General features: G+C 42.1%; 1 long non-coding RNA gene across 1 annotated transcript in view; it reads right to left on the minus strand.

Moving 5' to 3' along the window:
• The window catches only part of LOC148522211 (uncharacterized), an 86,949-nt gene extending 61,070 nt beyond the window's left edge, over positions 1 to 25,879 (minus strand). The window contains exons 1-2 of the long non-coding RNA XR_015878771.1: positions 25,792 to 25,879; positions 23,947 to 24,035 (exon numbers count right to left, since the gene is read on the minus strand). This is a non-coding gene — a long non-coding RNA (uncharacterized LOC148522211). The remainder of the gene's footprint in view (positions 1 to 23,946; positions 24,036 to 25,791) is intronic.
• Between the last annotated feature and the right edge of the window lie 701 nt (positions 25,880 to 26,580).

Below are 26,580 nucleotides of genomic sequence, written 5' to 3' on the forward strand. Positions count from 1 at the left end.
CAGGGGGTCTCTGTGTGAGTCCATCGCTGTGTATGTTGATTCAAATTTGCAGCCTTGTATCCAAAACATGTCTTCTTATCTTAAAGACTCTACAACTTTAAGACACTTTGCTATGATTGAGTCACTCCCGTCTGATATAGTGTTGGTCACATGCGATGTGACCAGCCTATATACCTGTATTCCACACGAGGCAGGCATCCGGGCTGTGGAAAGATTGTTGGTGAACAACATTAAGTACACAGGCCCAGATTTAAAATTCTTCCTTACCCTGTTGGAATTTACGTTGAATTACAATTATTTTTTGTTCGACGGCGTATTTTACAGGCAAAGGGCGGGTTGCACCATGGGCTCTGCGGCAGCCCCTTCCTTTGCCAATGCCTATATGGGTGAGGTAGAAAATTATTTGCTTTTTTCTGATCCGATGATATCGGAACGTATATTTTTACACTACCGATACATCGATGATTTGTTGATTTTTTGGCGGGGTGACATTACGGTATTGTTACACATCATAGAGAGTCATAACAGGTCTTCTAGCCCGGTCAAAATGGCAGTCCAATATAGTCACAATGAGATCCATTTTCTTGATATTTCCATTAAAGTTGATAATGCCAAGATTATTACCTCATTATATGTTAAACCCACAGATAGAAACAATCTTTTGCGGTATGAAAGTTTCCATCCTCACAATACTATCTGTGGGTTACCATATTCTCAATATTTGAGAGTTTGTAGGATCACCAGAGACGCAACAGAGACTTGTAAACAATTAGACATCATGACTAATACATTTTTGGATCAGGGTTATCCATTAAAAGTACTCATGAGGGCAAAAGCAAAGGCCCTTTCTTGTAACAGGAATGAATTATTACAACCTAAAAACAAGAAAAGTCTTTTACACAAGATACCTTGGATCAACGAATTCAATGTAAAGAGTAAAGCCTTAGCACCAAGGGCCAAACAATTGTGGCCGATGGTTGCCTCAGACCCAGATATATCTTTACTTCGTGATACTTCCCTGATGCCCAGTTATACACGTAGTGCTAACATCAGGGATATTGTCGTTAAGTCTGACATCTCAACATTTAAGACACCAGTTAAAAACTTTCTCAGTAAGAAAAAGGGTTGCTACAAATGTTTGGGTTGCACCACCTGCAGTTACATGCAGGTGGGTCCCTACATCCTACATCCTTACTCAGGCAAAAAATGTAGCATCAATTGGTCGTTGTCATGCAACTCACGTTTTGTGGTGTATATTCTGTCTTGCCCATGTGGGTTACACTACGTGGGCAAGAAGGAACGCCAATTTAAAGAACGGATGGCGAAGCACCGTGCAGCCATCAGAGCAGCTCTAACTTCTTGCCATAGCGAACAGCCAGTGGCGAGGCATTTTGCCTTAATGAAACACAGCATTGCCACAGTTCGATACAAGGCCATTGATCATGTACCAACATCATTGAGGGGAGGCAATCGATCTAAAAAACTTCTGCGGCTTTAGTCATTATTGATACATAGGTTGGACACCTTATCACCGCGAGGGCTTAACGAATCCCTGGGGCTCAATTGTTTCTTATAAATCTAGTCCTTATCTAAATACATATTGCTTGGTCCATTTGGCTTCTTTCAGAGGCCAGTAAGTTGCAAATATGTAACATATGGCTCTATAGCTTTAGATTAATGTTATTGTATGGCCTGTAAATGCAATATTTTTACAGCATTGGGTTCAGCAGATGCATATTTAGGTTTTCATATGTATTCAAGTCATCATAGACAGTTTGTCTTTATAGGTTCAGCAGATGTGTTTATAGGTTTTCATTTGTATTTATGTTATTTCAGACAGTTTATCTGTTACATTTATGTAGGCATGAGTATCACTTACACTACTAGACACATTTTTTTATTTGATATGCTACATTACTTTCACTTTTCCATCACGGTTCTTTAAAAGTGTTTTACTTACCTTGCTGTTTTTTGAGTAAATTAGGACACATTCATATTCTCATAACAAGCATCATTGACATACACTTTTTGTCTCAGTAGTTTTTTTCATTTTACTCACATTTGTTGTCACTTTACTACACACATTTTTCACTCACTTTTTACGTTTCCGTACTCTGTTTTTTGACATCTTCACCGTTTTTTTCACCGCATCATCTTATATTAATCCATGAATATAATTTTTTAATTTTTAATTTTAATTTTCCAACTTTGAACTCATGCCGACATATATGACAGTTTCTTATATTTTGTGAAAGTGTCATGTTATTTCTTATAATTTTTCTATTCATCACTTGTTTTTAAATTGATTTTTTTAGCTCATAAGTAGTTGCATTTTGTGCCACTAGCAGTCTTTTGTAATTTGCTGCTTTTTAGCATTTCAGATCACTGTCATTCATATGTTTTTTGCATGTTCGCATGTATCATTTTGTTTGTGTATTGTCATGTCTTTTTAGTGGGTTGCCATGGCTACCATTGTGGTGCGGGTTGCCTCCATTAGCTGCCGTGTCAGGGGTGATCACATGGGCACATGACATACGGAGTACTTCCGGTGCATGACACGCACAGAACTTCCGGCTGACTTGTTGCCCATGTTCCGGTCTAGTCCCTGGCGCGACGAGCGTGATGTGCACCACGCGTCCATATAGGTAAGCTATTTATAGTTGTCGTGTGTTTGTATGTTTGTTATTCTGTACTTTACATCCTGAGGAAGGGACGGGAGGTTCCGAAACATTGATGGATTAAATCTTTGCTTTTGCACATTCCATTTGAAAGTCTCCGAGTGCCGCCTCTATGTGTTATATATATATATATATATTATATATGTGTGTGTGTAGAATATATAGACAAATTAATCCTGTATCAACAAAGTCCCCAAAAAACAAACAGGTGCAAAAATAGAGGGCTCTTGGTTGTTAATGAGGGTAGAAAGAGCGTGGGCAATTTATTCAGAAAGTCCACAGAACAAATGCTGGCAACTAGTAGAATACAGTATGCACATTGAATCACTCACAGTGCCGAGAAATGAAGGGAACAATATATTCACTGCAGAGCCACAGGTAAAGGGAACAATCTTCAGCACCATATCCGGTTGTGTACCATGTGTGGAGACAGATTACAGCTCCTTATGCAGCCAGGGATCACAGGCCAGAATAAGTGACAGACCGCAGGGTATACAGCACAGCTTCTCTCACCGTGGGCTCAGCAATGCAGCCCACTGACCAGCAGAGCACTCTAGGGGCACAGCAGTCCACAATACCAGAGACTGATGCAGTAAAGGTAGAAGCCAGGACCCAGAAGAAGTCTGCAGGGCGATCTCAGCTCCAGGGTCTGGGATCTCAGTGCTGGGGATCAGTAGCTTCAGTAGAACAGCTGCCCAGCACAGAAGTCCAGTCACAGGAGGTAGCAGGAGCAGCAGGTAAGAGGTAGACAGTCCACAGCACCAGGGAACACTGCACGACTGCACGAGTGGCAACAGCAGGATGATACCAGCATCAATGACCGGGATCTCAGCACCAGGGACCAGGAGCTGCAGCAGGACAAGTGCTCAGTATAAGAGTCCAGCCATAGGTGGCAGCAGATAGGAGGTAGACAGGCAGCCAGCAATGCCTAATCCCAGGTAAGTCCGGCTGCACAGCGCAATGTAGAGGCAGGGTGCTTCCAGACAGGGCTTAAGTCGGCAGCGTTGGTCCAGACCGCCTGTAAGGCCAAGGGCTGGAGATCATCCAGACAGGTACTAGAGAACCTCCAAAACAGGCACCTCTGTGTGCAGGAGCAACTGCCCAGTGTCAATAGAGCCTAAAAGTCATCTAAAACCATTAAATTGGCACTTTTTAAATAGTACAAAGCTGGAGCTATGTAACAACACATCCACTCAAGTTGGCTGTCAAGCCACACACCCCCATACAATATATCTTAAACAAATTGCAATCATTTTAGATACATCTAAACGTATGGTCGTTTGTACAATTTTTTCTTTTTCTTTACACAAATCGTATATAATGTCAAGGGAAGAATGTTCAAGGGAAATCGTATGCAAGATTGGACCTTATACAATTTGTACCATGTATGGGGGCCTTTAGTTTCATATGTAATATAATATCTAAAGGATTTCAAAGCTTTAAACTGCATTCAATCACAGATATGCTGCTAACTACTTTTCCTGTTTCATGGTCTACATTGCATTGCCTTGCTAACAATTCTTAAAAGCTTATTTATTATTTATTTATTAACAGTTTCTTTTATAGTGCAACATATTCCATTGCACTTCACAATTGGAAACATTAATAGCACAAAACTGGGTAACAACAGATAGACATAGAGGTAGGAAGGCCCTGCTCACAAGCTTACAATCTATAGGGAAATAGGCATTGGCACACAAGGATATGTGTTATATATATTGCATTTTGGTTCAGCCTGATTGCAGATTTCTTGGAGGGTTGAGGAGTACTTTTGATGCAAAGAGCAAGAAAAGAAAAGACAAATATGTCTTTGTGGGGGCACTCTTATATATAATTGACTTGAAAAAAAATAGTATTGAAATGATGAAAGTAAAGTAAAACTTATCGTTTAGTATACAACTTCTTTAAAAAGAATTCTCCCCAAGAGGTTAAGTACACATAAATGTGGTGTTTTGTCATACAGGAATGTTGGTGAAAGGTAAGGAGGATGTGAAAGAAAGACTATGGCCCTCATTCAGAGGCGGTCACTAGGGCGCGATCGATCGTATCATAAAAGAGCGACAAAATGCAAATCAAGCGCAAAATCGCAGCGCACATCATAGGCGAGGAAACTCTCATCACAATGAAAACACACCTCCTGAGTCTCGTAAAGGGGTGAGCGAGGACTACAGTCACAGAAATTTGTCGGTCGCTGGCACCAAGCTATGTGACCATCGTGTTTTTTTGGCAGTCAAGTTTCCACATCTGCACTTTCGATGGTTCTTCTGCCTATTTCGATGCGAATGCAAGCAGCGTGCAATTGCATTGTTTTTTTTTTGTCTATTCTTCTAATGTCAATTTTGCATGTGTTTTTTGATGTTTGGTTTAAAAAATCTGGCTATGTGCTTTATTATTTAAAAAAAACAAAAACAAAGCATGCTGGGATGTGCAGTACCACAAACCTAAAAAAAAAAAAAAAACATCCACAAAAACATGTATTTAGCATTTGAACCAAAAAAAGGGAATTATGATTATTAAATGTATTTTAAATGGTTTTGCAAACAAATGTAATATAAATATCACATACTGAGACCAAAAAAATTTAATGTCATTTTAAAAAGAAAAAAAAGCAAATTAACGCAACCACTTTGCTAATATACATTGCAATGACAAACACCTGTTACTTTGTTAACTGACTCCAGACATCTGCAGAGGCAGAAACCATTGCCTGCAGTCGCAGTGCTTGAGGTAGACCCTGGGCTCACTCAAGAACTACGAGAAGTAGCATCTTAAAGGCTGCGGTATGACGTGTGCGATGACCCGCTCAGTAATTTATGCACGCTTTGAAATCTCTCTTTTTACGACAGACAAGCCTGCGTTCGCTGCGCCACGCCCCTGTTCACATGCACCTTCCCCTGTTACCACCCACAAATGGAACTATCTGTCAATCAGAGCTATGACCAAGTAGTGACTGACGACAGACTCCATATAGCTTGCAAGAACTGGCTTGCGCATGCGCAATGCCGACTACACGCATGCGCACATGACAAAAAAATCGCTCGTTGCGATCGATTGCGCCCTAGCGACTGTCTCTGAATGAGGTCCTATGTGTGGACTGTGAAAAAGGATGTAATTAGATCTGGAAGCTATGAAGGGTATTTGGGCGGTTCTGGAATCTGATAGGCTTGTCTGAAGATGTGTATTTTCATGAAATGCTTTAAGGTTTGGAGACTAGAGGAAAATCATATTGTGCATGGGAGGGCATTTCACAAAGTGGGTGCAGCCCAAAAAAAGTCCTGTAACCATGAATAGGAGCAAGTAATGTGTGGGGATGAGAGACATAGATCTTGGCTTGAGCACAGATGTTGAGTTGGGAGATAGTTTGAGATGAGTGAAGAGATGAATGTTGTTGTTGATTACGGTAGAAAACCATTAACCAATGGAGGAACTAACAGCTGAGCAGCAGATGAAGAACATTTGGCAAGGAAGATCAGCTTTGCAGCTGCATTCATTATGGATTGTAGTGGCGAGAGCCTGTTTTTGTGAAGACCAAAAGTGAGACTATTGCAATAGTCAATGCAGGAAATAATGAGTGCATAGATTATGGGTTATCCGACTGTACTGTACCACCTCTTAGCATCATACCCTTTTCATCTTGAGAGAGAGATGGCAGTAAGAAAAAGGTGAAAGACAGCAAAAGAGAGAGATGAGAGAGTTAAAGAATGTGTACATTTATATCAACATTTGTAGGCATAGGACCATATTCAATTAAAGGTGAAAAAATCTGTAAAAAGACATCATTTTCGCATATTACAATTATCCCCGTATTCAAATTCAAAGACTTTTCGCAGGTGCCAGGGACATTTCCCGAAAACTCCCTGGATTTTTACATACTTACCTTTCTGGCAGGTTCACTGGAACCCAATTGAATACGGGGATAAAACAGTCACGCGCCCGATAATTTATCCCTGAAAAACCTGCGATGATGGAGAAAAGTCCGACCTCTGACTTTCGCCATCAAATTGAATACCTCCCTAATTATTTTTCATATATAAATATATAAATATATATATATATATATATTGTGATATGATCGGGGTAGAGGGTCCCTCTCCTGGGGTAGATGGACACCTACTTACACACAGCAGACAGAAAATAGCACACCAGTCCAGGGGTTTTCGTGCAAGCTGGCCGGAACAAGTTTTTATTGTGCAATATAAATAGTAAAATAAACAAAACTTAAAAATAAATCCTAGCCTGTCTGGGCACTAACTACACAAATTACTCCCTCTCTCAAGGTGGCAAGGCCTACTGCCTCACCACAAAACCTAGGCAGAAACACAGCACTTTCCAGTATATCAAAGAGTCTCCAAACAAACCTCACTGTCTGTTCACCCCAGGTGTATGAGACAATGAACCAAACCTTGATTCAGCTTATATGAACCACTTCCAGGTGCAATTACTAATCAGCCTGCTCTCAGACTGAAAGGCCCAACACCTGGAATGGCCTGTGGATGGAGCCCTCCCTTCTCTTCTAACATCCAAACCCCAAGGACCTATTATCTGGCTTTTACCAAAAGCCGACACTCTAATCTGTTTGGCTGAACAGACTTTTCCTGGGTGTTTAAAACACATATGATAAGATTATAGGGCACACATATATGCCATCCACAACTTCTCCAGTGCTTCTGTCACATATCCCCCCCCCTTTGTTTTGATCTGTGGGGTGGAATAACTGCAACCCCCAAACAATAAACATGCAACAAAGCATCTGCATTGGCCAGCTGGCTTCCTGGCTTGTCCTACTGTAAACTTAAAGTTTTGCAATGCCAAGACCCACTTTGTTATTCTCCCAATGCTGTCTTTGTTCTCTGACATCCATTTCAAAGGGGCATGTCAGTGATCAACCTGAATATCCTTCCCATCAAGTAGTACCTGAGAGTTTCTAATGCCCACTTTATGGCCAACACTTCTTTCTCAACCATAGTTTCTCTCATGTACAATCATTTTTGTGCTTAAGCAAAAAATAGGGTGTTCTTCACCTTCATTGCTCTGGGACAGTATCGCTCCAATGCCAACATCTGATGCATCAGTTTGCACAACAAACTCCCTGTCAAAATCAGGAGTTATCAGAACTGGTTGGGTGCACAATGCTATTTTTAAATCCTGAAAAGCCTTTTCTGCTTCAGGACACCATTTAACCATAACGTTCTGTTTGACTTTGGTAAGGTCTGTCAGTGGGACTGCAATGGTGGCAAATTGGGTACAAATCTCCTATAATACCCAGTGATGCCTAAGAAGGCTCTCATCTGCTTCTTATTCAGGGGTCGCGGACAGTTTTGTATTGCTTCAATTTTATTAAGCTTGGGTTTTATCAATCCTCTGATAATGGTGTATCCAAGATATTTTACTTCTTCCATCCCTAGGCAACATTTTTTTGGGTTGGCTGTCAATCCTGCCTTATAGATGGAGTCCAACACTGCTTGTACTCTGGGCAAGTGAGACTGCCAATCAAGACTATGAATGACTACATCATCTAGATAAGCAGCAGCATACTGTCTATGAGGCCTTATAATTCTATCCATCATCCGTTGAAAGGTAGCAGGTGCCCCATGTAACCCAAAGAGCAACATCTTGTATTGGAACAACCCTTCTAGTGCAGAAAAAGCTGTCTTTTCTTTGTCATTCTCAGTTAACGGCACTTGCCAATACTCTTTGGTTAAATCTAGAGTGGTTAAATACCTGGCTGTTCTTAGTCTTTCAATTAGTTCATCCACCATAGGCATTGGATAGGCTTTGAATTTTGACGCACTGTTTAATTTTCAGAAATCATTGCAGAAACACATACACCCATCAGGCTTTGGAATAAGCACAATGGGACTTGACCACTCACTATTCTTCAATTACACCCAATTCCAATTTTTTTTTAAATTTCTTTAGACACTGATTCTCTTTGGGCTTCTGGTAATCTATAGGGCTTTAGGTTAATCTTAACCCCTGGGTCAGTGATTATGTCATATTTAATGACGGTGATTTTACCCAATATGTCTGAAAACAAAATCCTATTTCTGATAAGAAATTTCTTAACTTCCTGCTGTTGAATGGCCAATAGGGTTTTAGCTATTGTCACTTCGGGAACCAAGGGTCCTGGGTTTACTGGAGGGGGCCGGAATGGCTGACAGAGCTGCTCTATCCTTCCAAGGTTTTATGAGATTTACATTGTATATCTGTTCTGGCTTTCTTTTCCCAGGCTGGTAAACTTTATAATTAACCTCCCCCACTTTTTCTAAAATTTCAAAGGGTCCTTGCCACTTGGCCAAAAGTTTATTTTCTACTGTGGGAACCAACACCAACACTCTGTCCCCAGGAGCAAAGAAGCGTAATTGAGCATTGCAGTTGTACACCCTCTGCTGTGCCTGTTGGGCCTGTTCCAGGTGCTCTCTCACTATCAGCACCACTGCAGCAATTCTTTCCAGCATTTGGAAAACATGCTCAATAACAGTTTTATATGGACTGGACTGCCCCTCCCATGTCTCTTTGGCAATGACGAGTAATCCTCTTGGATGTCTCCCATACAATAAATCAAAAGGGGAAAGCCCTGTGGAGGATTGGGGAACCTCTCTTATGGCCAACAACAAATAAGGTAACAAGTAAGGAAGCTATATTTGAACCTCTATATACCCCTGCCTATACCTTCTAAGATCCTACCTATAAACCTCTAAGGATGACGCAAGTTTGCGTACACAGTCATACAGTAAATAAAGACTCCAGACTTGGAACGTGTGGTTCCAAAGCACAAAGTATTATTCAAGTAAAAGTACAGTCAGTTACACGCTATTGATCCATACACAATTCGGCGCAAAGGAATTATACAGACACAAGTACAGTATACATACGCAGCGCTTTCTGGTCCAGATGTTAGGCCTCAGTAAGAAACCCCTCAGTCAGCATTCAGCAAGAAGACTAAAAGCCCAGTGTTGGAGCACACATATTTATACCCCCCAGAATAGACTGGACAATAGAGAAGTTTGTTGCTTATGCCATTGGTTCCCATGGGGGAAGCATCTGTTACAGAGTGTTTAACAGGCTGGTTCAAATAGACTCAACCCAGCCTCTAACAACTGGGGGTCTCTGCCCTCCCGCCCCATGCAACATCCTAACAGTTGTTCATATAATATACATTTTGTTGCTTGAAGTCTCTGCGGTCCATAAGTTGTGAATGCATGTGATCTCCACACCGATAATACCAGAATTCTGTTAAAAGAGTACGCATCAGTACAAAACCAAACATGGCTTACTTAGCATGCATAAAACCTTAGTTATCAAATAATCTTTATTTCACAGCATTTATGCTAACTGAGCCAACTTAAACTTATACCTTAAAACTTATTAAACCTTTTATGTGGATATGTAATGTGTGAGTATGCGGGGTTTGATATAAAGACGCTAGTTAACTTGGGACAGATGCGTGCGCATGAAGCTAACAACCAGCGTTTTCATATAGGATCTTATGCATTCGCTAATATGCGATTAGTTACCAGCGCAATTGTGCATATTAATGTGTGTATGAGAAAGGGTGCACTTAAATCTCACTTACTAAGTGAACACCTAGCAGTGTGGAATGCTGAGCCTTATAGTTCCACATGCCCCCCTCTCTCAGCAGCCCCCACATTTCCCAGGCTCAAAAGAAAAAGTCCTTTGTTCTCCCAGACTCTTGTGTGAATGCAAATTAGCCCAGCTACAAGACCCAAACCTAAGATAACACTCTTGGCTTTGAATGTATTTTATTTCAGGAAGCCTGCTAATGTAAGGTGTGTATTCTAGCCGGGCCACCTGGAGTGAGAGCAGACGTTATCCAGGAAGCTTGTCTACTCAGGCTAGTTATCACGTGGCCATTTGCTCTGTTTAGCTAATGCAATATATCCTTTAGGGAATTATAATAATAATACACTTTATCCAGAGCACCCAAACTACGTAAAGTCATGAAATGGGCTTTTAGTGAATCGCCGTAACCTATGGCAATGGTCACAGATGCATGATGCTAATAGTATTATCGCCACATGTACTAAAGTGTGAGTTTATCTAAAATGGCGCTTAGGCGGCCATTTCGCAAAATGACATCTTGCGGCCAATCGCAAGATGGTATCGCTGCGATTCAATTTTAAACGGATCTTGTCTCAGCCAATTATCCAGCTTCGACACAAGTATACCCAATCTCTACCATCTTTGTCCACTACTTTCCTTAGCATGTGTTTAAAAGTTTTGTTAGACCTCTCCACTAACCCATCGGACTGGGGGTGATAAACAGAAGTTCTTAACTGATCAATTTTAAACAGGCAGCAAACCGCTTTCATGATTTTTGACATAAATGGGGTACCTTGGTCAGCCAGGATATCCTTAGGTATTCCTAACCTGCTAAAAACATGGATTAACTCTCTAGCAATGGTCTTTGTTGATGTACTGCACAATGGTATCGCTTCCGGGTACCTGGTAGTGTAATCCATTATCACCAGAATATATTGATGGTCCCGGGCAGATTTCATTAATGGTCGCACCAAATCCATAGCTATTCTTTCAAATGGAACCTCAATAATGGGTAATGGGACAAGTGGACATTTAAAATGTGGCCTTGGAGCATGATACTGACATTCAGGACAGGATGCACAATAGTCAGATACCTCTTTATGGACCCCGGGCCAGAAAAACCTCTGTAAAATTTGCTCAGTGATTTTTTCTACCCCTTGGTGACCTGCAGTTATGTGACCATGAGCCAGATCTAACATTGTTCTTCTATATACCTTGGGAACTATTAATTGTTCCACAATATCTTCCCCTTTCTTCATCTCCTGATACAAAAAATCCTGGCATACTGCCATGTGAAAATATGACAACGGACTATCAGGGTCTACGGGTTTACTGTCAATCACTTTTACATTCTCCCTGGCTTTTACCAAAGTAGGGTCATTTAACTACTACACAATAAAGATTTAATTTTGGACTTCAAAATCAGGCAGGCAATCAACTGGCTCAATAACACTTCTCCTCTCAGTGGGAGGCACATCACTTGGTGAGCAACCATCATTCTCAGCATTATCTGGTTCACCAATCATTATAGAAAAAGGACCATCTCAGACTCTGAAGAAACTCCCCCTGCTACTGCATCAGTATCCTTCTCAAATGGGTTGGGGTTATTTAATTCTGTAACGAATTGGCTTAGCTACAACTTCCAGAAGTGAGCAAAGTATCTCCCCAATATTGCATCATAGGTCAAGCCATGCACCAAACCCACAGAGACTATAGCGGAACTACACTGTGTTTCTATGTTAATTTCTGCAGTAACATAATATCGAGTATCCCCATGTATGCAGGTCACACTAACAGTTTTTACCTTACACTTTAAGGGGTTCACCAGTTCAGCTTTCATAAGTGTAACCAGGCTACCAGAATCTAACAGAGCCTCTACTCTGTTGCCTTCTATAGTGACTATACACATTTGCTCATCTGTCTCAGCCTGTCGGTTAGCAGTATAGGCTGGCTGTGCAAAGAAAGACACTCTGTGATTGACATAAGCAGTATCTCATTGCATAGGTTCAGAGGTAAGTGAACAATTAGCACAATGTGGCCCAAACCACCACATCAAAAACATTGTATCAAATTATTATCAAGTCTTTATGGGGTAAGAACCTTCCTGGCCTGGCTGGCCTATCTCCAGGTTACAAACCCACAGTCTTTAGTTCATTCCATCACCCAGCACCCTTCTCCCCTTGAACAGTCTTACCAGTGATCACGGGAGATCACGGTTGCGGAATTGGGGCTCAGTGGGGCACACTCAACAGTTCTTCTGCTGCCACATATCATTCCTCCAGTTCAACCAATTGGTCTGCTGTTTTAGGATCTGCATGGCTCACCCACTTGCGCTGAATTGCAGGTAGGGATTGCAGATATTGATCCCTAATGACCCTTTCCATGATCTGTGGTCCTGTTAGAGTGTCTGGCTGCATTTTGTGGTAAGATGGACGAGGTCATGCATTTGAGAGCGTGGAGGCTTTTCTGGTTGGACTCGTTGGATGCAAATAAATACTGTGACTTCCAATCGAGTTACGATTTCAGTTTATTATAGTCTTTCGCATCAGCCAGGCACAAGTCATAGTATGCATTTTGGGGTTCTCCAGACAGGATGGGTGCCACAAGACTTTCCCACTGCTATTTAGGCCAATTCTCTCTTTCTGCGGTTCTTTCAAAGGCTGTAAGATATGCTTTCACATCATCATTCTGGGTCATCTTTTGTAGAAAGTGAGTGGCCCGTATGGAGCAGGTGTTAGTTGAAGGAGCAGTGGAAGCATCTCCAGACTGGACTACTAGCTGTTGTACTACCTCTCTTAAGGCCTGGCAGGTTTCCTCTATGGCGACTTGCTGTTGCCTCCGGGCTGTCTCCAAGGCCAATAATTGCACATTGGTGGATTCCTGCTGAGCTCTGGTAGCTTCTTGCTGAGCAGTCATAACCTCTTTCTGAATTTTGTTAGTTTCCTGCTGAGCTGCCACACCAGTCTAGGGTTTTCATGCAAGCTGGTCGGAACCAGTTTTTATTGTGCAATATAAATAATAAAATAAAACATAAAAATAAATCCTAGCCAGTCTGGGCACTAACTACACAAATTACTCCCTCTCTCAAGGTGGCAGGCCTACTGCCTCACCACAAAACTAAGACACAAACACAGCACTTTCCAGTATATCAAAGTGTCTCTGAACAAACCTCACTGTCTGTTCACCACAGGTGTATGAGACAATGAACGAAACCTTGATCCAGATGGTGGGGTACAGAAAGTGCGCTCACCCTGTGGGTGCAATGATGATGGGGGAGTGTTGGACTGTGTATGTTGTTGCTAGTGTGTGTGGTGTGAATGAGTGGGGAGGGGTGGACCAATGGAATGACAGAGGTGGACACAAGGTGGGACTAGATGATTTTATTGGAGAAGTCACAGTGCTTCTCCTATATAGTCCCGGGCACAAGGTGTGTATGGTGGTGGGTGAGAGAGGTGGGGGGAGAGACTGGGGAGGTGGATCGACCCTTTCAGGGGGCTCCTTTCCATGTGGTTCAATAGACCAGCATGATACCCCTGCTGGACACTATGGTCGACAGTCTTGGGAGTCTCGTTGGGTGAGGAGGGGAGAGCGAGAGGGGTATGGTGTGGTTGGTGGGTGTAGTACACCTGGTGGCATCCCGCATATGAATGAAAAGTCTTGAAGTATTATACCTACCTGTAGGTAAGGCCTGAGGTCGGTAGGCCATAGGGGTGTTGCATTGCAGCAGTTCCTTGTTGACTGATTGAAGCTGCTGTGGTGGTAAAGATGAGTAGCTGTTGTTCAAGAGGATCTTCTATTTTGCAGTGGTCAGCGACCGGGTGGTGCTGGTCTTTGTGACTGCAGCAGTTGGGCTGATTTGCTTGTGGGAGCTGCCACTGGTGCCGGGTCACTGGGGTGGGTCCCCCTGTGAGAGCCGAGGGTGCAGTGTGGGTCACCCTTCTGGCAGATAGATTGACTGCCTGGGACGGGCTTGATGTGTGACGATCTGTGGTCTATATGGTTAGCGTGGAGGTGCTTGCAGCAGCAAGTGTGGGGTCAATGCAAATGGGATGGCTGAGGCCAACCAGAGGTCCCCTTGTGGATGAGGAGCTTCGGTGGGAGTAGGCCGTGGGTCTGGATTGTGGGAGTATGGGGTCTCCAACACATTTTGGCAGGGGTTCTGCCTTCTTCAAGGACATCATCAAACCTTGATCCAGCTTATATGAACCACTTCCAGGTGCAACTACTAATCAGCCTGCTCTCAGACTGAAAGGCCCAACACCTGGAATGGCCTGTTGATGGAGCCCTCCCTTCTCTTCTCACATCCACACCTCCAGGACCCATTATCCGGCTTTTACAAAAAGCCAACACTCTAAACTATTTGGCGGAACAGACTTTTCCTGGGGGTTTAAAACACAAAAATATGTAGTAGAGCGCTCAAACTGACACAGTTGATGAGTCTATAATGCTCTTTAATTCAAATAAATTTACATATAATACACAGCCTGCCGCTCTCGTGGTTAGCGCTTCACACCAGTGAGTGCTGAGGTGCGGTAATAACCGGCTGGTGTGTTCAGCCCCGACCCACTCATTGGAACTCTCAGTAGCAGGTCTCTTATGCCGTCTCTTGATAATCAGCCAAATAATGGCAGAAGTAAAAGGGGAAAATATTCCGCTGCTGGCAGTCCAGTAGTTGATGTAGCTGGTATGCTAGCAGACGGAGATACTGGATATTGAATAAAAGTAACAGCAACAAGTCCTTGACGCATTTCTCCGGGTTCTATACCCGCAGTTTTCCGTCTACTAGCATGCCAGCTACATCAACTACTGGACTGCCAGCCGCGGAATATTTTCCCCTTTTACTTCTGCCATTATTTGGCTGATTATCAGGAGACAGCGTAAGAGACCTGCTACTGAGAGCTCCGATCAGCGGGTCTGGGCCGAACACACCAGCCGGTTATTACTGCACCTCAGCACTCAGTGGTGTGAAGCGCTAACCACGAGAGCGGCAGGCTGTGTGTGGTTTTCTCCCCGCTGCTGGATTACAAATTTTATCTGTCAACTTTCGGAGGTAATAAGGATAACCAGTTACCAGTGATGCCCTGCCATAGAGGCTCCTTTTATGAGTGCCAGGACCTGAGGACTCATCATAAGCCGCGGCTAGTGCTACCTAAAGAGTGCTTCATTTGGAACCAACCTGATGTTTGAAAGGATCTTATCCCCTCTTTGGACAGGTATTATCTATGGAACCAGCACTCTAGGAGTGATTTTACCTTTATTGGCTTTACTAATTTCGAGACATTGTTACTGTTTCTTGAACCCTAATATTCACATTTATTATTAGTATCTCTGCATTACCAACGGATCCCAGAGACTAATACAATCTTTTCCAATAATTACTATATTTTTGATAATTTATTTTGTTCTATTTATGTATCTATTTACTAGCTGTGTCCTTTGAATAACTGTTACATTTAGAATACGCCATATGTTTTCTAACCATTATATTTATTGACGGAGACTGGATTTAATGGAATATATTTTAATATATGTGTATTATATGTAAATTTATGTGAATTAAAGAGCATTATAGACACATAAACTGAGTCAGTTTGAGCGCTCTACTACATATTGTTGTTCTTTTGGATTATAGGGTACAGAACCCTTTAGTGAGCTGCCACAGATACAGCTGTTATTTTGGAATACGTTACAGCGCACCTTGTGTTATTTTTTCCGGGTTTAAAACACATATAATAGGGCACAAATATAAGCCATTCACTAATTATCCAGAGCTTCTATCACTATATATATATATATATATATATATATATATATATATCAAACTCCTATTCAAGTTATAGTCAAATAACTTGAATTAATTATTCCAAAGCCAAAAAAATAGTTTGGTTGGTCAATTAACATATCTACAGATGCAGCCAGCTCTTACACACAGAGCACATTCTGACTAAGACAAGCTAATTAGCATTTCAATACATGGGGCCAAAAGCTCTCTTGGCATGAGCTTCACAATAAGGTTTAGAACTATCCCCCCACAAGAGTCTACTTCCTCTTCAAATCACATCTCACAGGTGAGGGAGGTATTGGATTCCCACACAGAGTCTGTGGCAGAACTCCCGGAGACAATGGAGTCATTTGCCGCCGGTTGTCAGCCCTGAAGGGGGCACCTGGCTCCATTGTCCCCGGGAGCTGCATGGAGAAGAAGCGCCGCTGATCGGTACTCCACCTCCATTGGCGTAACTACGGAGGGTGCAAGGGGTGCGGTCGCACCCCTGCACCCTTCATTTGCTGGGCGCCCGCTGAGTGTGTTACCAGCAGGCGCCCGGCTCCTATCCTCCTGGCGGTAGCCAGAGGACAGAGCTCCTCACTACTGGGGGTAACTACAGGGTGCTCACTACTGGGGGCAACTATAGGAGCAACAACAGGGTGCTCACTACTGGAGCAACTACAGGGGCCTCACTACTGGGGGCAACTACAGGGGCCTCACTACTGGGGGCAACTACAGGGGCCTCACTACTGGGGGTAACTACAGGGGCCTCACTACTGGGGGCAACTACAGAGGCCTCACTATTGGGGCAACTACAGGGGCCACACTACAGGGCCTCACTACTGGGGGCAACTACAGGGTGCTCACTACAGGGGCAACTACATGGGCAACTAAAGGTTGCTCACTACTGAAGCAACTACAGGGGCCTCTACAGGGGCCTCACAGGGGCCTCACAACTGGGGGCAACTACAGGGGGCTCACTACTGGGGCAACTACAGGGGCCACACTACAGGGCCTCACTACTGGGGGCAACTACAGGGTGCTCACTACAGGGGCAACTACATGGGCAACTAAAGGTTGCTCACTACTGAAGCAACTACAGGGGCCTCTACAGGGGCCTCACAGGGGCCTCACAACTGGGGGCAACTACAGGGGGCTCACTATTGGGGCAACTACAGGGGCCACACTACAGGGCCTCACTACTGGGGGCAACTACAGGGTGCTCACTACAGGGGCAACTACATGGGCAACTAAAGGTTGCTCACTACTGAAGCAACTACAGGGGCCTCTACAGGGGCCTCACAGGGGCCTCACAACTGGGGGCAACTACAGGGGGCTCACTACTGGGGCAACTACAAGGGGGCTCACTACTGGGGGCAACTACAAGGGGGCTCACTACTGGGGGCAACTACAAGGGGGCTCACTACTGGGGGCAACTACAAGGGGGCTCACTACTGGGGGCAACTACAAGGGGGCTCACTACTGGGGGCAACTACCGGGGGCTCACTACTGGATGTATTGCATACGGGGACCATTACTGGGGAGAACTACATAGGCTGACCACTACTGGGGGCATTATATAAAAGAAATTGCATAAGGGGGGCGGTAGCAGCTGGGGCTGGCATATGTGCTGGGGGGTGGTACATTTTAGGTCGGGGGGGGCACCAACATTTATCTTGCCTCCGGGCTCCTGGGATGAAGTTATGCCACTGCACAGAGAAGGGAATTCAATTTGATGGTGAAAAGCACCTTCTAAAATGTTGTGAATCTCAATTCCTATTAATATCAATGTAAATAATTCTATGTATAGTATGTTGTTAAACCGCAAATTGAAAATAAGTGAATAATATTCCTACTATTTGCATAATATTCTGAATAAGGTTGTAAATTCCTTGTTTGCAACAATTTGTGTGACACCCTTCTTAAGGACTTTTTATGTTTCATTTTTCAGATAAACCCCTGAAGAAGTCTCCAAAGAGATGAAACCAATAGGGGAACTGTTTTTGATCCTAATTCGGTGACTACATGACTACTAATACATGCTTTAAACCTAACGGTGAATCATCCATGTTCAAATGTGGAACCCTGTAAACATAATCAGCACAGTCTAAGATTGTATTGGTACTGTAAAATTGTTTTTTATTGTAATAAAAAGTGTATTACATTTTTATAAGGGTGTCAACAGCTTTTTGTCTACAAAAACTATTAGGTTTTTATATGTGAAAGATTTTATACTTCAATAGTAGTATTTTGAAGTGTTTATCCAGAACGGTCTTTTTTAATTCTCCAGTATAAACTTTAAAGTTACTGAAGTGCTCTCTCACAGACCTTTTTCTATCTCTATTATCCAGTATCCAGTCCCACTTACAGGGGACTCTGTATATATAGCTTTGTGGGGGTCTACACAAAGAGGATATTAAAGACATGAAAACATACAGAACCCTTCAAAGAGCTCAACACCTATTTAAATACAAATAAAAAGTAAGCAATCTTACTTGCTAAAGCAGGGATAAGATTGCGCTATCACGTTCATTACATGATAAACATACAGACATCAGTAATGGTGTGTGTTCTACTAGAGTTTAATTTCCTGCTTGGTGAAATGCATATCCGCCCTTCCAGGCACAGCAGCTTACAACACTTCCTGTAGCTGATCAGCATAGTCACACGGCAGCCAATCAGCTCCAGCTTGCGTTTCATATGTCTTAACAAGGAAGAGCTTCAGATCACAATGGCGATATCGCTAATTATTATATAAACATCTTATGTTATAATTCTCAATTACTATGAAAAAGTATCCCTGCTTTAATGATTAAAAATCTTCTAACACATAGGGGCCTATGCATTAAAGCTGGGAGAGAGATAAAATTGTAAAAAATAAATCACCAACCAATCAGCTCCTAACTATCATTTTTGAAACACAGGCTGCAAAATGTAATGTGGAAGCTGATTGGTTAGTACTTTATTTCTCACAATTATATATCACTCCCAGCTTTGATACATAGGCCCATAGTCTTCATTAACTGCATATAAATATTATGAACCCAGTGAGAATAGATGTCACTATTAGATAAGTTGCAGTGAACAAATTTAAAGGAACACAGACCATATAGGTAAATACCCCAAAAAACAGCCACTATACCAAAGTCAAAATAAAAATCTTACTATATAGATAAGTTGAAACAATATATATGAAAAAAAACAAAAAATAAAAAAAATGCAATTCAATTAGTGATACACCCCTTGTGGCAGCTTAAGATCTTATTTCAAAAAGATGCCCAGATGTATTGAATCATTCAGGCCACGTGGCCAATCCATATTTAATTTGTGAACCCACATTGCTTCTCTTCATTTCACCCTCGCTGGGACATGACAGTCGGGAAGCAAGCTGTCGGTATAATGTCAGCCGGCTTCCCGATTGCATCCCCTCTCAGAGTATGAAGGGAACCCGCAGAAACCTCTGATGTTGATTGACAGGAAGTGCCATTTGTGGGTGGTGACAGGGGGGAGGTCGGCTGAATGCAGGCATGCCTGTGTATTTGCACACTGTTACAGGGACATGCATAAATTAATCTCAGTGGCGCAGCATGCTGCTGGGCGCCACTCTGCATGCAGGAACCTCTGAAGTCCTGCAGCAGGGTCAGGTCTACCCTTAGCTTGCATGCAGCTTCAATGGCACTTGATTTTCTGAGACTGTGTCGACATTTCTCTTTGCAAATCAGCACCTGGATTTGTAACAAATTCCCAGTACATTTTCCAGTATTCTCAAGCAAGCTTGTGATTAGGATTTCTAATAGTGTTCCAATATTCAGTTCCTTACCAATATTCTGACATTTAGTTCATTTAATATAGTTTTGGTCTTCTGCCATTCCCACGTACCAGTCCAGAGGACCTGTTGACTTGGTGTGGCAAAAACCAAAACCCAACTGGAGGGGTTACAGGAGAAAACCACCAAGTGAGTTAGACTCCACGCCTCTGGGCAGGTCTAGCCAAACCTGGGTTCAGTCACAACTAGGAGACCTAGTTACAGTCACTTCCTTAGTCATCTGAAACCCCTGGCTCACTGTCCTCCACAGAGGAACACGTGCACTGGATCATGACACTATTTAATCAATTGTTACCACTTTGTTTCCAGATTAATTTCAAGTTCTGTCTGTAAGCCATCTTGTGCCCCTTCCTCCTGAGCCATATTAACAAGTAACTTTGACTGATTGTACTACTCTATCTCGCAGTAGTTCTCTGGCTTCTGAATCCCTAAATTTCTGTATCCCAGTGCAGTTTACTAGTTTCTACTAGCTTCTATAGCAATTTAAAGATGGGGGACTTTTTCTTTGTTTATATTGTGGAAAGGCGGTTCACTTTATTAAGGATTGTCACTTACATCAACCCCAAAGGGATAGCAAGTGTAAATCTTTTGATGTTCTTGTTCTCAGATCCAGCCCCCAACCATCTAGAACTTCAGTCCCTTCATCTCCGGGCAAGGAAGTCTCTGCTACATGACATGGTTTAAGTCTACAACTCGGGTCCTGTTTGAAGGTGTTTCTACCCTCAACTAAATAATCTAGGGAGAATATTTCAACCACTAAAAGACAAAGAAACATCTCAAGTCTGTACCAGTCTTAATCCAGATAAAGCTTCTTCTAGTTCTGACTCAGGTGACAATTGTGCTTCTCTCAGTTTCTGTAAGGTGACATGGGAAAAGAATCTGATTTAAAAGTTGTGGAGGAGACATCTGAGCTGACACCTTCTGTGGGAAAATCTGTTCAGATAACTCCAGGAAGCATTCTTGTGTCCTCACCACTGAAGGGGTTTCAAGTTTTGTACCCCAGGAGGGGGTTTTCAGTTTCTCACACAAAGAAGGGGTTTCAAATTGTGTACCCTAGAAGGAGGTTTCTAGTTTCTCAACCCAGGAGGAGGTTTCTAGTTTCTCATGCTAGGAGAAGGTTTCAAGTTTTGTGCCACAAAAGGGGGTTTAAAGTTTTGTACCCCAGGAGGGGGTTCCCAGAATTAGGCCTCAAGAGGAAGCTTTGAGTAGTCTGCCTAGGCCTGATGGGGATTTTCTTTTGTCCAGTTTTGAATATGCTTCACAAGCTTCAATTTCACGGAAGCTCACTCCGAGTTTCTTGTATCAAGCAAATTCCACAGGAGCAGGTAATTATCCAATTTTTCTTAATTTCTGATATATGGAAACAGGTTACATTTTTTGTTACTCCTACTTCCAATATAATAATTGTTAGTTTCAAACTAATTAGTGTTACAATCAATTTAGACTCTATTAAAACATTGTAAAAACAATAAGAGCTATATAAAATGTGGAGACTGCTATTTCAGTCTGTTTGAAATAGAATATTACCTGTTCTATTAATATACCTACTGGTAATCATTCTCTGAGACCTATATTTACCCCGGAGATTTAGGCTTAAATTACCTGATTATATATATATATATATATATATATATATATATATACACACACACATATATATATATATATATATATATACACATATATATATATATATATATATATATATATACATATATATGTATATACACAGTATATATGTATATATTTATTATTGAAATTTTGATTAGGGTGCCAGGATACAAGGCTGCATAATATATATATATATATTATATATATATATATATATAAATATATCTAGTAAATACTGCTAGTGCATGCATGATAATGTACAAGATTAACAACAGCCATTTTGCAGAAAATACACCATAGTTTTTGTGCTGTATAATGTAAAATTTTTATAATGTATAATCCAAGTTCACAGTCTGGAAGATTGGGTGGGCTCTTAGGCCCTGATTCAGACCCACTTGCGAGCGGCTGTCTGCTCGCAAGTGGGTTGATGGTCTGCACTGCGCATGCGCACGACGGAGGGAGCTCCATCGTGCGCATGCGCGAGTCGTGACGAGCGAAGGACTTTCCTTCGCTCGTAGTGTCTGATCAAAGGGGGCATGCTGTCGATGTTGATTGACAGCACGCCCCCTTTGGTGGGCGTGCCAGGGGCATGCCTGCCCCACAGGCGTTCCCAAGGGAACGCCTACCATCAGAAGCCGGCCCCACTGACATCACTAGTGATGTCAGTGGGAGTGATTTTGGCTCTGATAGAGCCAAAATCACTACTGGCCTTGCGGTTGAGAAACTCAACCGCAGACTTCTGCACGCAGTGGCGATGGTCAAGACCATCGCGACCATCATCCTGCACACTCGTATATGCTGTGGTTGGTGACCCACAGTTATACGAGCGTCCAGGAGGACGCTCCATATTTATGGAGGTGTGCCCTGATTCAGAGCGAGCGCTCTGGTCAGAGCGTCCGGCTCTGAATGAGGGCCTTAGGCCCTTGTACCCATGTGGACCAGTCAGACCCTGGGGTTGGGGTTATTCATTCATTGCCCCAGGCATTCAAAGCTTTAATCTAGTTCTGTAGCAAGGTCAGAGCATAATCATGACAGATGGAAGAAGATACAAGGCTGAGGAAAAAGCCCACAGGCAGAATGGGAGACAGCTTTAGGTTTGTCCATAGACTTCAGCTGCCATCACATACCATTTTCAAAAAAATAAATAAATGTATTCTACTAGAAATAAAAAAAAATTGTTATCGTACTGCAAGTGGAATATATTATAAAATAAATAAGAAAAGAAATAAAACACATTGAATTTTAAATCAACCAAAAGAACTTTAAACAACTCATAAACAAGAAGTTAGATGCTTCTACAATTTTGGATGCAAAGACCCAGATCCATGTGGCCATAAATCTAAGCCTATAGTACTTATGTTGACAGCTACACAGTAACATTTAGTTTCTGCACCATTTGATTCTAAGCAAGTACTTATATTGTCATTCATATATCTCACACTACCTATCCTATTAGCTATTTTATTTAACTTAAATCTTTTTTCTGCACTATGTTTTATTGAAGGAGATACAAGAACATAAAGGCAATAGTAGCAGTGGGCCTGTACCAAGGTATTACAGATCATACAGGTGGATGGCAATAACAAGACCTGCATAGATTCAGGTTGACAACAAATGACAAGAACTGCTTCGTATAAAACAATTTGTAACAATAAGATTTACCTATGTAAAGACATATAATATAAAAGTGGAGAAGAAACATAGTGTGAATGAGGCAAAGAAAAAAGTATGTAGGGTCAGGGAAAGGTAATAGGTATTCCAGCGTAATTACTAAGATGATTTAGAGAGTGTGGATGCAAAGTGGGAGGTATAGTCTAGTGTTTCTTTCAAGTCTAGCCAGGCAGACCAAGGGGTGGTAAATGCTGAGGATGTCAGGTTTGAAGAGGACATAAGGCCTTTCATGGTCATATTGAGCACATCCTCTGGAATCAATAAGAGATAGAGGGGTGTACAGAACATCACCAAAGGCAGGGGATTACCGCACTGCATTCATAAGGTGGTGGAGTAAGGACTTTTTAAATTATGAGATGGGCATGTCCATCAAATAAAGAAGCCAAAACTCAGTGATTCAAAAGTTATCAGATCCCAAATCCACGTGAGGGCTGGTAACAAGGAGAGCCAGTGTATAATTTGAAAATATAACCAGAGCGAGGTAGAAAGAATACCATAGCTACATTGGAGATCTGCACAGGACCATAAACCCATTGCATCTACCAATTTTTACAGATGTGTTACACCTTGTAGAGACCAGACTGGGTGATGGGATAATCCTGGTTGTGAATCAGAGGTGTGAGCAATGAGTTAAAACAGGGGAGATTTCTAAGTTTTTGCCAATATAGGAGCATAGGGTCCATTGTAGGATAATGGAAACAAGAGATATTTTTAAACCAAGTGATAGTTGAAAGGGAGCATTTCACAGAGTGACATTCAATAAGGGGCCATTGCTATTCTGGCCAAGTGTGACAAATAATAAAAGCTAAGGAAATGGGGGAGCTGAAGCCTACCTTTAGTACTGTGTTGAATAAGCAATTTCTGCGCCAAACTAGGTTTTCCATCTCCCCAGACAAATTTTCCAACTAAACTCTGCAAGTCACTGAAAAAGAAAAGTGGAACAATAAATGGAAGCACTTGGAATAAAGTATTTATGGCAGAAAAATATTTTCTACTGTGTTTACTCTACCAAGCAAAGAAAGACGCAATGTAGACCATCTGTTGAAATCAGTTTTAAATTTAGCTAGCAACAGGAAAAGTTTAGCTGAAAAAGGTTTTAATTATCAATGGTTAAAAGAAACTCCAAGGTATTTAAGATTAGATGGGTGCAATTGAATGATAATGCCCATTGAAGCTCCTCCACCACATGACCAGCTGTTGATATGTTCAAAGCCACTGATTTTGAGCAATTTAATATTAGAGACATGAAAACCGCTGTAATTCACCAATGAAGGCAAGAAGAGATGTCATGAGGTTAAAAACAGAGAGATCGTCAGAAAACAGTACCAATTTGTCCATATCTAGACCCTTTTAATGTATCTATTTGCCTGGATTGCTCTTGCTAGGGCTTCCATGCAGATCAAATACTAAAGGAGACAATGGCCTGAAAGAGCTCCATTGATGCGCACTCAAGAGAGGGGGAACATTGCAGAGCAAATATGCATTGGACACAATACACACCAAAACCCAGGTGCTCGAGCATGCCCTCCATAAATCGCCAATCCACTCTATCAAATGCCTTTTCCACATCAGTGGACAGGATGACAACATGGGACCCACCACGTCTAGCAAAATGGATGAGATAAATAATTTTGATGGTGTTATCTTTAGCTTCTCTACCAATGAAAAAAACCCACCTGGTCCTCATGTACCAAGCTAGGTAACCCCAGTCAATTGGCAAGAAGTTTGGTGAATAACTTTAAATCAATGTTCAAAAGTGAGATGGGCCTATAATTATAGCACTGGGTATGGTCCTTCCTGTCTTTAGGGATTATGGAAATATATGCCATAAGACTCTAGGGAAGAAGGTACATTGGCAGAAATTGCATTATACACCTTCAGGAAAAGGAACATATAGGAAGAACAATATGTTTATGTAGTAACTAACTGGGAAACTGTCTTGAAAGGAAATTTTATTTAAAAACCTACTATATGTATATATAATAGACTGCACAGTTTCATTGATGTTCTTTATGCTGGAAGTAGACACAGATATGCCCAGCTGCACAGTAGTTCGCAGCACAGTGCCCTGTGCCATGCATGACATGAGATCTCCATAGGATTGAATGAAAGACTCACTGTCACGATCAGAGATGTGCATTAGCGTCTCCATAGATTTGAATGGAGATGCACTCCAGCAATTGGGGACGCGCCATAGTGTACCATGGCGTGTAGCATGATGCGTGTGCACGTATGTGGCATGATCAGCAACAATGAACTTGGGTATATCTGTATTAATTTAGCTTCTATTCTGGATGTACTGTTAAAAAATAAACATATACCATTGCTATTTCCTTTTATGTCCTATACACTATGTGCATTTATTTATTTTTCACATACTGGAATACTGAAGGTATTATTTACTATTGTGCCCTCGAGGTGCACATAACTCAGTGGACATTATGAACTGCCAGCACCACATCCATACCAAAAATTGAGTATTATTGTCATGACATTTTTGTATGTTTTAATCAGTGTATGCATATGTGAGTCCATTATGATCAATTAATTAACATATTAAGTATCCTTTGGGAATAGATTAATATTCTTATACTGCCAACACCATATATCAATATTGGGGAGATATAGACATATTGTCACGAACCTGTCTAGTTTTCACCTTTTGCCTGTTGACTTACCACTGCCAGCTATCTCCATGGATCTGTATGTGTAATTTGCCTGGAGGACCTGTTCTGATCATGCAGCTGCAGCACTTCTCTATGCATTCCTTCCACAGTGATTATTTCACCTGGGTCCTTTCCTGTCTGTGAACACTGCTAGCCCTGATTGGAATCATATGTGTAGTTCTGACTCAGTGCTGCAGAGATGAATACTCCCTCTGCATGTTGTGCCTCCCACCACTCAGAATGCTACTACCAGACCACCTGTCGATATCCACCAATTGCAGCCAGACCAAGGGTATATATATCCTCCCCTGATAGCATTCTGGGCCTGAACATCTCGTTACTTCCCGTGGTGTATGGTTCGTGCAGTTTCTGTGTACAAGTGTATCCCTGGTTCCAGCTGACAGCAACCGCTAGTGCATTTAGAAAACATGCTGGTTCCCAGACCAGTTCTTCTCCCCTGGCAATCCAGAAAACCTGCTACAGCAATACCTGGCAATCCAGAAAACCTGCACATCAATACCTGGCAATCCAGAAAACCTGCTACAGCAATACCTGGCCATCCAGAAAACCTGCTACAGCGATACCTGGCAATCCAGACATCCTGCTACAGCAATACCTGGCAATCCAGTAATCCTGCTAGTTCCCAGGCCAGTGCAACTCCTGTGTTTTCAGCTTCAGCAATAAGTGAGTTCCTGTGCTTCTGACCTTAGTCCTGTGCTCTGCTGCTAGCCCTACTCCTGGTTGGTTCCTGGCATCGTTTTACTCTGCATTGAGCTTCCTGTTGTGGATCAACTCCTGCTC

Source organism: Taudactylus pleione, unplaced genomic scaffold (assembly GCF_031769625.1).
Source record: "Taudactylus pleione unplaced genomic scaffold, aTauple2 ptg000151l, whole genome shotgun sequence".
In the NCBI taxonomy this organism is placed as follows: domain Eukaryota; kingdom Metazoa; phylum Chordata; class Amphibia; order Anura; family Myobatrachidae; genus Taudactylus; species Taudactylus pleione.